We start from the raw sequence: 9,118 nt of genomic DNA, 5'->3' as shown, positions 1-9,118 counted from the left end.
TTGCAAAGGCAAATGCTGTTTACCTCTGATGAGTCCCAAATTAGGATTATCGAGTGTTCAAGGGGAAGATGATGCTCTGGGAGGCTTAGGCAGAAATGTAACCCTGCCTGGAACATTCTTTTTGAGAGCACTTGTTAAAAAACATGTGAGTGAGCTGTCTCCCAGCCATGCACATCCCTCTTGTGCAAACAGCTTTGGCTGCTGGTTGTTTACCCACTGCTAGGTGAGGGCCTCACTGCAGTTAGAAGTAAAAAGTACAATAAAACACCTTGCCTGAGCTGCTGCTGTCCTGCCACAATTAGGTTAAATGTTGAAAGGTGTGTCCCAAATCCAGGCAAGCCATTTGTGATTGGATTGGTGAATGAAGGCGGCTTCCAAGACAAGTGTGAATTTGCCAGGCTTGTGTGAATGTTGCTACAGAGAAGATACTAATATTTTTTGTTGTTGTTTTATAGAGCATTGTGTAAGATTTTGCTTGGGCTTGTGGAAGCCAAATGTGCAGAAAATCCCTGAAACCACGATCTGCTTGGTACACTTAGCTGCATGTTTTGGTAGGAGCAAGAGGAGACAGGCATTACAGAGAAATCCATGGAAATCAGGCTGATCACATTGCAGACCAGTATCTCCTGCTGGCTGGAGAAACAATGCTGGCCTGTGATCCTGAAAAGGGATGTTGTAAGCATTCCTTCAGCACAGTGTTCACCAAAAACACCTCCTGCTAATAATCCAGACTGCTAATAATCCCTTGTTGCTTCTGCTCTTCCTTCTTTTCCCTGGATCAGACAAACCTGTGGAGAAATGCTGCTCTGTCAGCTGTGCTAGAAGATGCCACATCCTGGGCTCCTCTGTTAAGAATTATTCCTTAGGTAAGAATGTGAAGTTGAATGTTCCCTGACATGATCTCTCCACTCCAGAGAACTTCATGACTAGCACAGATGGGATGTGAAGATCAGGGTGAGCAGTAGGATTGTACAAGGAGTGCTCTAGCAGGAGCCAGGGTTTGATGTGAGGCCTCTGCACTCTTTGACCCCACCTCTTACTGGTTTTCTTCTGTTGGGTATAAAGAAAACACTGGTAAAACGAGGGACAGTTTATTCCCCACCTCTAGGAGAAACCTACTCTGTGTATGTTTCAATAGGTTTGACCAGAACAACCCTCTAGTGAATTTATACTACCCCTTTGTGGAAGCAGAGATCAATTTCTGATGTGTTTCAGTGTATTTTTCCCTCCTCCAAAAAGGAATGTAGCATCCTGGTGGGATTCTCAGCATCCAAAGTGCAAGTTGTTACTTTAGTTTAATTTTTTGTTTTCTTAAAAGTTTCTAAGCCTATCCAGAATATTTCAGATTGGGCCAAGCTGGGGAGAAGTTGCAGCCTTTGATTTCAGCCATCCCAGGTGGTTTGGGTGAATTTAGCTGGAAGGGTTTTGTATAAAGTGCCACAAACACAGAAAGTGTTCCCAGAATTTAGGATGGAGTCTGATCCTGTATTGTGCTGGTATCTCTCTTGAGATTAGCTAAATTACAATATAATTTACTAAATTGCAATGTATCACAGCGGCTTTGTGTAGTCCTGTGCTGCAGATACCCAGAGGTTCAGAGTGCTGATTAATTCCCAGTTCTGCTGCAAACAGACTGCTGCTGTATGAAAATATTACCATCTGTAACAAGTCAACTGAAATAGTCCAAGAATGTTTCAGCTGTTTGCAGCTGGATTTGTACCCACTGTTTTATCCTGGGTGTGAGCAGGAGGTGGGGCTTTGAACATTCCCAATCCCAGGAATGCCTCTGCTGCTCTGGATTCTACCTGCACCTCTCCCATTGTGAGAAATGGAGCAGTGATGCTGCACTGAATGCAGGCAGCTCCAGAAAATGAACCTCTCTTGATAAAAGGAGATGAAATAAGAGAATTTATGCTCTCAGCTGTATGGATTTCCATTTTCCCTGCAGTTATTTCTCACCTTTGCTTGCCCTGGAGTGTGTTTGGAGTACTCTCGGTGTGTTCTTGAGCCCCTGTGCTCACAGCAGCAGAACAGACAGACACAACCACAGCCACCTAAACAGTGCCAGATGGAAATCCCCCGTGTCAGCTTCACATGACTTCACCTCTAAATGTTTGGGCTCCGATTCCAGGCTTGTGCTCTAGTTTGTTGTGCTCCTTTGAAAGCATTGTTTTCTGTAATTAAAAAATGATGATTACATGCAGTCACCAGCTGTGCCAGGCACAGTTCTGCAGCGAGCAGAGCTCCGTGACAGATACGTTCAGATGGATTGGTCACATTTTTCTCTAAGAGCCCATCAGGAGCCAGCTTGCTTTTTATGTTTTGATAGTCTTGGTGTTCTCTGCAGAGCTGAAGAAAAGCATTGTGGATGGTTCCCCCATTAATTTGGTTATATTTTAACTATATTTGTATTTCATAGAATCACAGAATCCAAGAATGGATTGAATTGGGAGGGGTCTTAAAGACCCTCTAGTTCTACCCTGGGACAACTTCCACTATCCCACGTTGCTCCAAGCCCCATCCAACCTGGCCTTGGACACTTCCAGGGATCCAGGGGCATCCACAGCTTCTCTGGGCACCCTGTGCCAGGGCCTGCCCACCCTCACAGGGAAGAATTTCTTCCCAATATCCCATCTAAACCTGCCCTCTGTCACTTTAAACTTCTATCCCCTTGTCCTGACACTACATGCCCTTGCAAAAAGTACCTCCCCCTCTTTCTTGTAGACTCCCTTCTGCATTTTTATAGCCTTGAGTTCTGTTAAATTATGTGTTATTCTAAAAACTACTTCCTCATGCTTAATTTAAACCTCTCACCTGATCATTGCACAAGGCACTTTCCCATGTAGCTTATAGAAGTAATGATATTCAAATTTCTTATGTGTTTTCTGTTCTGCTTATAACTTCATGAATTAATATCCTATTTTTTCATTCCTCTATTTTAAGCTGTATAGTTTTAGGCAACTTCACCTACTTTCCTGGGGAAATCCCTGCATGCCTTCTGTGCAGTGACTTTCCTGCACCCGTGGACAGCTGGATGGCCAAAGCTGAATACTCTTGTTGGTTCTTTTGGTGGTTTTTTTTCCCCCACATCTTGCTGCTAGTATTTACCAACCTTCATTTCCGGTGACTAGGTACTTTTTTGGTGCAAAAGCTAGTATTAAATCACACATTTATATATATATATTTTAAAAATATTAACTGCTGAAAAAGATCACAATCTACCTGAAGAAGCAAGAAGCAGATTTGGACAACACTTTCTACTTGCCCAAGTGGCAAAGTAAATAGTATAAAAGCATTTCTTAGAACAGCTGGAACAAGGAGCCTGTTTGGTGGCAGTTTTCTCTGGAACAGCAATCACAGTGTACTCTTGGATTTTTTTAATATTGCCCTCTACTTGGAGAAGAGATTTAAAATACTCTCAGTCCTGAGAATTTTACTTGTTTACTTGAGCAATTTGAAGGGAATTGTAGTTGAAGTCCCCAGCTCCTTGATGGTGTTCCTTGAAATGCAGGCTCCTTGTTTATCATCTATTCAATTTTCCTTGCCATTATTTTTATTGGTATGTAAAGGAAAAAGACATCCAGGGTGGTTCTGGGAAAGAAAAGCCTTCAATAGATTTTCCTGCAGCATGAACAGAACTAATTTGACAGCAATTACAGCAGCAGGGCTCTGAGGAGAAGGACTGAGCGACTGCCATCCTTTCACACAACATCATTTCACTCCGAGTGGCAGAACAACAATGGCCAGAGCCAAACACTGCCCAGAGCTGAGAGTTCTCTTGAGGATGGCACAGCCCCTGGTAACTCTGAAATTGCCCTTTTTTTGCAGCTTTGTACAAAGCTACCAGAGAACCATGAGGAGATGTGGGTGGATGACAGGCTGAGTAGCTCAAGGTGCCACAGGGTATTGTCCCAGAGGGAGCATCCCAGGAATAGCCTGGAGAAGAGACCTCATTGTACTTCCAGTACTTTTTTTCCCTGTGAGGAAGCCTTGCCACAGGGTGCTCAGAGAAGCTGTGGCTGTCCCTGGATCCCTGGAAGTGTCCAAGGCCAGGCTGGACAGGGCTTGGAGCAACCTGGGATAGTGGGAGGTGTCCCTGCCCGCAGCAGGGGGTGGAATGAGATGTTTAAGATACCTCCCAACCCAAACCATTCCATGCTTCTCTGAGTACTTTAAAGCTCACATAGGAAGCTCACTCATCTCTAACCTCCCATGCTTCTTTTCAAGGAAAGAGTTTAAATAAAAGCTATCCTGTCATATTCATAGTAAAAGATTAAAAACGCAATTATGGAAGGCGAGAGCTTGATTTGGATGTTTAAGATGTCTTGTAAAAATCCTGAGAATTCACTAAATAGAATTTAAACTGAAAGCATATGAAGCCATGAATTCTCAGCTCCTATTTTCACTGTTAATATTGTATAACTAAAGCCAGATCCAGCAAAAAAAGGATTCTTTTAATGGGAGGAGCATAATTTTAGCACAGCTGCCACAGAAACACACAGGGCCAAGCTCTGCCCACAGTTGCCTCTGGAGATAGCTGGGTTTAATGCATTTGCAGGAGCCATGTGGAGAAAATCTCTGGCATGCTGTTACTAATTTCATTTGTGGAAGATGAGATAAATATTAATGAATATAAACACCTATTAAATGTAGACTCACCAGTTAAATAACTGTGCTGACTGAATTAATGTGCAGAGAGCTACTTTGTAGTCAGGAATGTTCAGCTGGAATGATGCTTTCTGAAAGGCAATTTCTGCGAGTTTATAATTTTGTTAATGCTACCTGAAAAACCTCCTGTTGAAGTTGGGAGCCTGCAGACATTTTTTTCTTCACATCAAGGTCATTTCCATCCCTTTTTTCTGCTCCTGGCTGCTTCCTTGGCAGCGCCGAGGAAAGCATCTGAGGGGTGCCCAATGAGCAGCCCCTCATTATTTCAGCCAGGACCAGCTTTTGGACCCAGAACACTGCATGGCCTCCTGAAACAGCTGCTGCAGTTCTGGTGAGGAACAGGACTAAATAACTGAGCTTTGGGGGATATAGAATTAGCTGACAGAAATAAAATAAGGTGCAGCTAATTCGTGCTGCCTCCCTATGGCTCCAGCTTAAAAAGATTTAAAAATACTGAAAAGTGTCAAAATAATCAGAAGCTATTATGCAACAGTAGGAAATACTGAAGCTGTTCTTTAAATAGCCAGTGACACAGAAGATTTTTGTGTGCTTTCCTGGGGGTTACTGTTCCTTTTGAAATCACAAAAGAGGTTGCTGCTTTTTTCCTTAGCCTTTCACAGTAGCGGGAACTAAAAGCTGGAGGTACAAATTGTGTGTAGATATATAAATTCAGTGATACTATGCATCCTCGAGTGAAGAATAGGCATCATATAATGTGCAATTATAGAAAACTAGTCATTTTAATAAATTTATAATCAGGAAATGTCATTTAACACAGAAGTCAATGTATGGTGCTCATTTATTTATTAAGTATACCAGGAGGATATGGAAAATTGAGGATGAGAATTCTGCTGGAGGCTGTGTCGATCATTAAAGAGGATTAAAGTGCTCAGGAGGGTGAGTTGCTTCACTCACCTTGCTCTCAACAGTCAGGACTTGAACATGGGATGTTTCTAATTGACCTGAACTTGAATTATGACCTCTTTGGCAACACTTGCATTTCACTTGGCTTTGCTTTTGAACTGCTGCAGGTTTTTGGGGGGTTTTTCTCCCTCCCTCGAGCTGGAGTTATAAATTTGCCATCTATAATTTCATGATAGATGGAGTGTTGGACTGTTGGGAATGAGCTTTTTGTGGCACTGACCTAAGGTGCCACTACTCAGTGAATAAAAACACTTCTCCCATTGTAACCCTGGGCTTGGTTTATTCTCTAAACCTGCAGGGAAAATGCGTTTTGCTTCATCATGATCCATTAATGTGAAAAGTACTTGTTCTGACTGTGACAACCCTTCCTTTCAGTGGTCCTGGTAATCACAACAAATGAGGTCAGCATTTCCCTTGGTCCTCCTCAGGCTGTTAATGTCCACATGGGATAATCATGGGGACAAGAAAGACCTATCAAAAAATGTCAAGAAGGCCAAAATGATTATTTTTCATAGTTGTCATTGTTAGAAAGTTCAAGAGAAAGAAGTGCTGAGTAGCACTGCTGGTGATAATGACAAACAGTGAGGGCTTTGCTTAGAATAGAGGGGAAAAAAATTACATTCAAGAGGGCTCTTGGGAAATCAGGTGGTGTCAAGCTGCCTGGGTGGCAGGAATTTCAATAAAGAACTTTGAAGTGATTTCAGAATAATTTGTGGTGTTTTCAGATAAATTTGGGTGGGTAGGTGAGGAACCTGACTGCTGTAAAACTCGCTCAGTACCTGTCTCTAATAGGAAGAAAGGGGACCTGGGTAATTACAGATCAGATTAATTTTCACTTGCGGGAGGAAAAAAGCCTGTAAAAAAAGCACAGGTCTGGAAGGTGCTGGACGGATAAAACCATGTGGTTGGCTGGGGAAGTGTCATCTCAAACCAGAGTACAGTCATCCTCTGACAAGATTAAAAGTTCTCTTTGCTGGGAGAGAGACATTATGTGACAAACACCAACTCTTTTGGGCATGGTCATACTGTGTCAGACTCAGGATGAAACTGGGGGCAAAATGGTTGGATGATCACAGAATAGTGGAATGGTTTGGGCTGGAAGGCACCTTAAAAATCATCTCACTCCAGCCCCTCTGCCACAGGCAGGGACATCTTCCACAGGTTCCAGGTTCCCTAGGGCCCCATCCAGCTTGGCCTTCAACACTTCCAGGGATGGGGCAACCTTCCCCACCCTCACTGGGAAGGATTTCTTCTTAATATCTAATCTAAATCTATCTTCCTTCAGCTTAAAGCCATTCTCCCTTGTACTGTCACTACATGCTGGTGTGAAAAGTCCCTCTCCAGCCTTCTTGTAAGCCCCTTTTAGGTACTGGAAGGCTGCTATGAGGTAAATTAAAAGGATGTTTTCAGGTCATTCAATTCAGTCTGGGATGGTGAAAATGTTGTTACCTGTATTTGTGAACAAAGTAGTACAAATTTGAGAATCTGTAGGCTAGTGGGAGAGGTTTCAAGCCTTGATAAATTGAGACATGGTCATGGAAAACGTGGGCAAGGCACGCAGTGAGTGTGAGATGCTGGATTTGGAGGGAGCAGCCCTGCAGGCAGCAGCAGGCAGAGGCTGTTGTGCCAGCAGAAGCTGCTGTGCTGCCACTGGGTCACAAGCTGAACATGAGTCAACAAACTCGGCCCATTGTGCAAAGGCAAACACCACGCTGGCTGTAACTGTGGTGCAGACAGCAAAACACGCACTGCTGGCTCCTCCTGCTGCTCTCACCCCGAACACCCAATTTGGGGGCTTGCAGCAGTGCCCCTGAGGAGCCCCTGCATGCTGCCCTAATCCCCATCTGTGCCGGGCCAGAGCAGGGCTGTTCACTGCTGCCTGGGGGCTCAATGGGCCTGTGTGACACACAAAAGCTGCTTCCTCCTGCCAGCAGGGAAGGCAGGGACTGATGTGGGTGAATAAATGGGGTTCTCTTTTGGGGGCTGTGCGTGGTGCTGCCCTGGGCCACGCAGAGGTGACCTGCCATGCCAGTGTGCTGTGACACTCTGTGAACACTCCAGCCTCTTTAGCAGGTTTTCCAAGACAGAGGGATGCTCATACTCAGGGAGTTTTGGAAGTCCATTATTATTTTTTTTCTTAATCTCATTGCCTATTTCTCTTAGTTTTAACCATTCAGTCCCCCAGGATGACCATGTCCCCAGCAGTGGATTTTAAGGGAGCTGTTATTCACACAGTGCCTTGTTGCATTCTGTGGGTGCTGCCTGAAGTCCCCAGGACTCCTGGGAATTGCATCCACGCTGTCTCTGCAGCCAGTCTGAGCTCAGAATGGATCTGGATCAGCTCCTCTTGTCCGTGCAGCTGTGGGCTCTCAGGAACATCTCATCTGCCTGCTGCTAAAGGCAGGTACTGGGGCATCCTGAAATATAACCCCTTCTCTGGGGGTCACTGTGTTTACACGTGTTTGGTCATGTATAAGGGGACTGCAGGACATGCAGAATTTGGGCAATAAATACGGATTTATGGCTTTATACCACAGTGAGGACAGGTAGGTTTTGACAAGCTGCTAGACCAGGCTTTATAATGTTTCTGCCTTCCTCTCCTGAAGACATCCAAAGAATCTTTCTTGGCTCTGTAGCGTTGCCAGGAGCAGAAGGGTTGGTCTCCAATGCTCCCTGCAGCAGATGCTCAACAGTGCTCAGTTGCTGCCTTCTGCCTCCACAAGTATTTCCTGGAGAATTTTCAGACCTTCCCAACTCATGGCTTTCTCTAAGGGACTGTCTGCTGGTGCCAGCATGGCTCTGGGTCTCGCTGGGCTGCGCCGATGGTAATGTGAAAGATGAATTAACATGCAGGTGCTTAGTCAGAGCTGGCGTGTGGTTTTCCAGGCATGGGAGCCAATTCCCAGGGTCAAAGTGTCTGCACTGCGTTTGGCCAAGTGTCTGGAGGGTGGCCAGCGTCACGAGAGCGGCTAATTGCAGCAGGCTGGGCAGGGCACAGGCAGCACTGGGTGCTTGGCCTCTCCTTCTTTGCCAGACAGTGCCGGGGTCACACCGACTTCCACAGGGGGCACAGACACACGAGTGCCCCTGCACTTTGAACAGAGGCTCAGCAGCATTCCCAGCTGCTCGTTTAGCAGTGCAAGGGCTAAACAAGCAGCAGCAGATGGGATGGCCCCGTTGTGGTGCTCCACAAAGCCCAGACAGACCCCAGGACACGTTTTGCGGGGTTGCTGCTCACAGTGGGTCGGTTTGAGTGATTGGGGAGGAAATGAGGCAGCAGCAGGATCGCTGCTGGATCCTTCTCAGTTCTGATTAGGAAGGAGCAGTGGAAGATGATGGCTCACCTCTGAGCTCTGTGTGCTGCTGCTGCAGCGAGGGTAAATACAGAATCAATAGCACGTTTTAGAACACTTTTTATTTTCTCCTCCAGAAATGTTTTGCCAAGACAGATGCTCCCAGGGGCATTTATTTTAGGAGAGAGGTGATCTCAGGAGTCATTTCCCAAGAGACTTCTCTGTTATGTGAT

The sequence above is a fragment of the Prinia subflava genome, chromosome 10 (assembly GCF_021018805.1).
Source record: "Prinia subflava isolate CZ2003 ecotype Zambia chromosome 10, Cam_Psub_1.2, whole genome shotgun sequence".
Classification (NCBI taxonomy): domain Eukaryota; kingdom Metazoa; phylum Chordata; class Aves; order Passeriformes; family Cisticolidae; genus Prinia; species Prinia subflava.
This window is presented reverse-complemented; position numbering follows the sequence as displayed.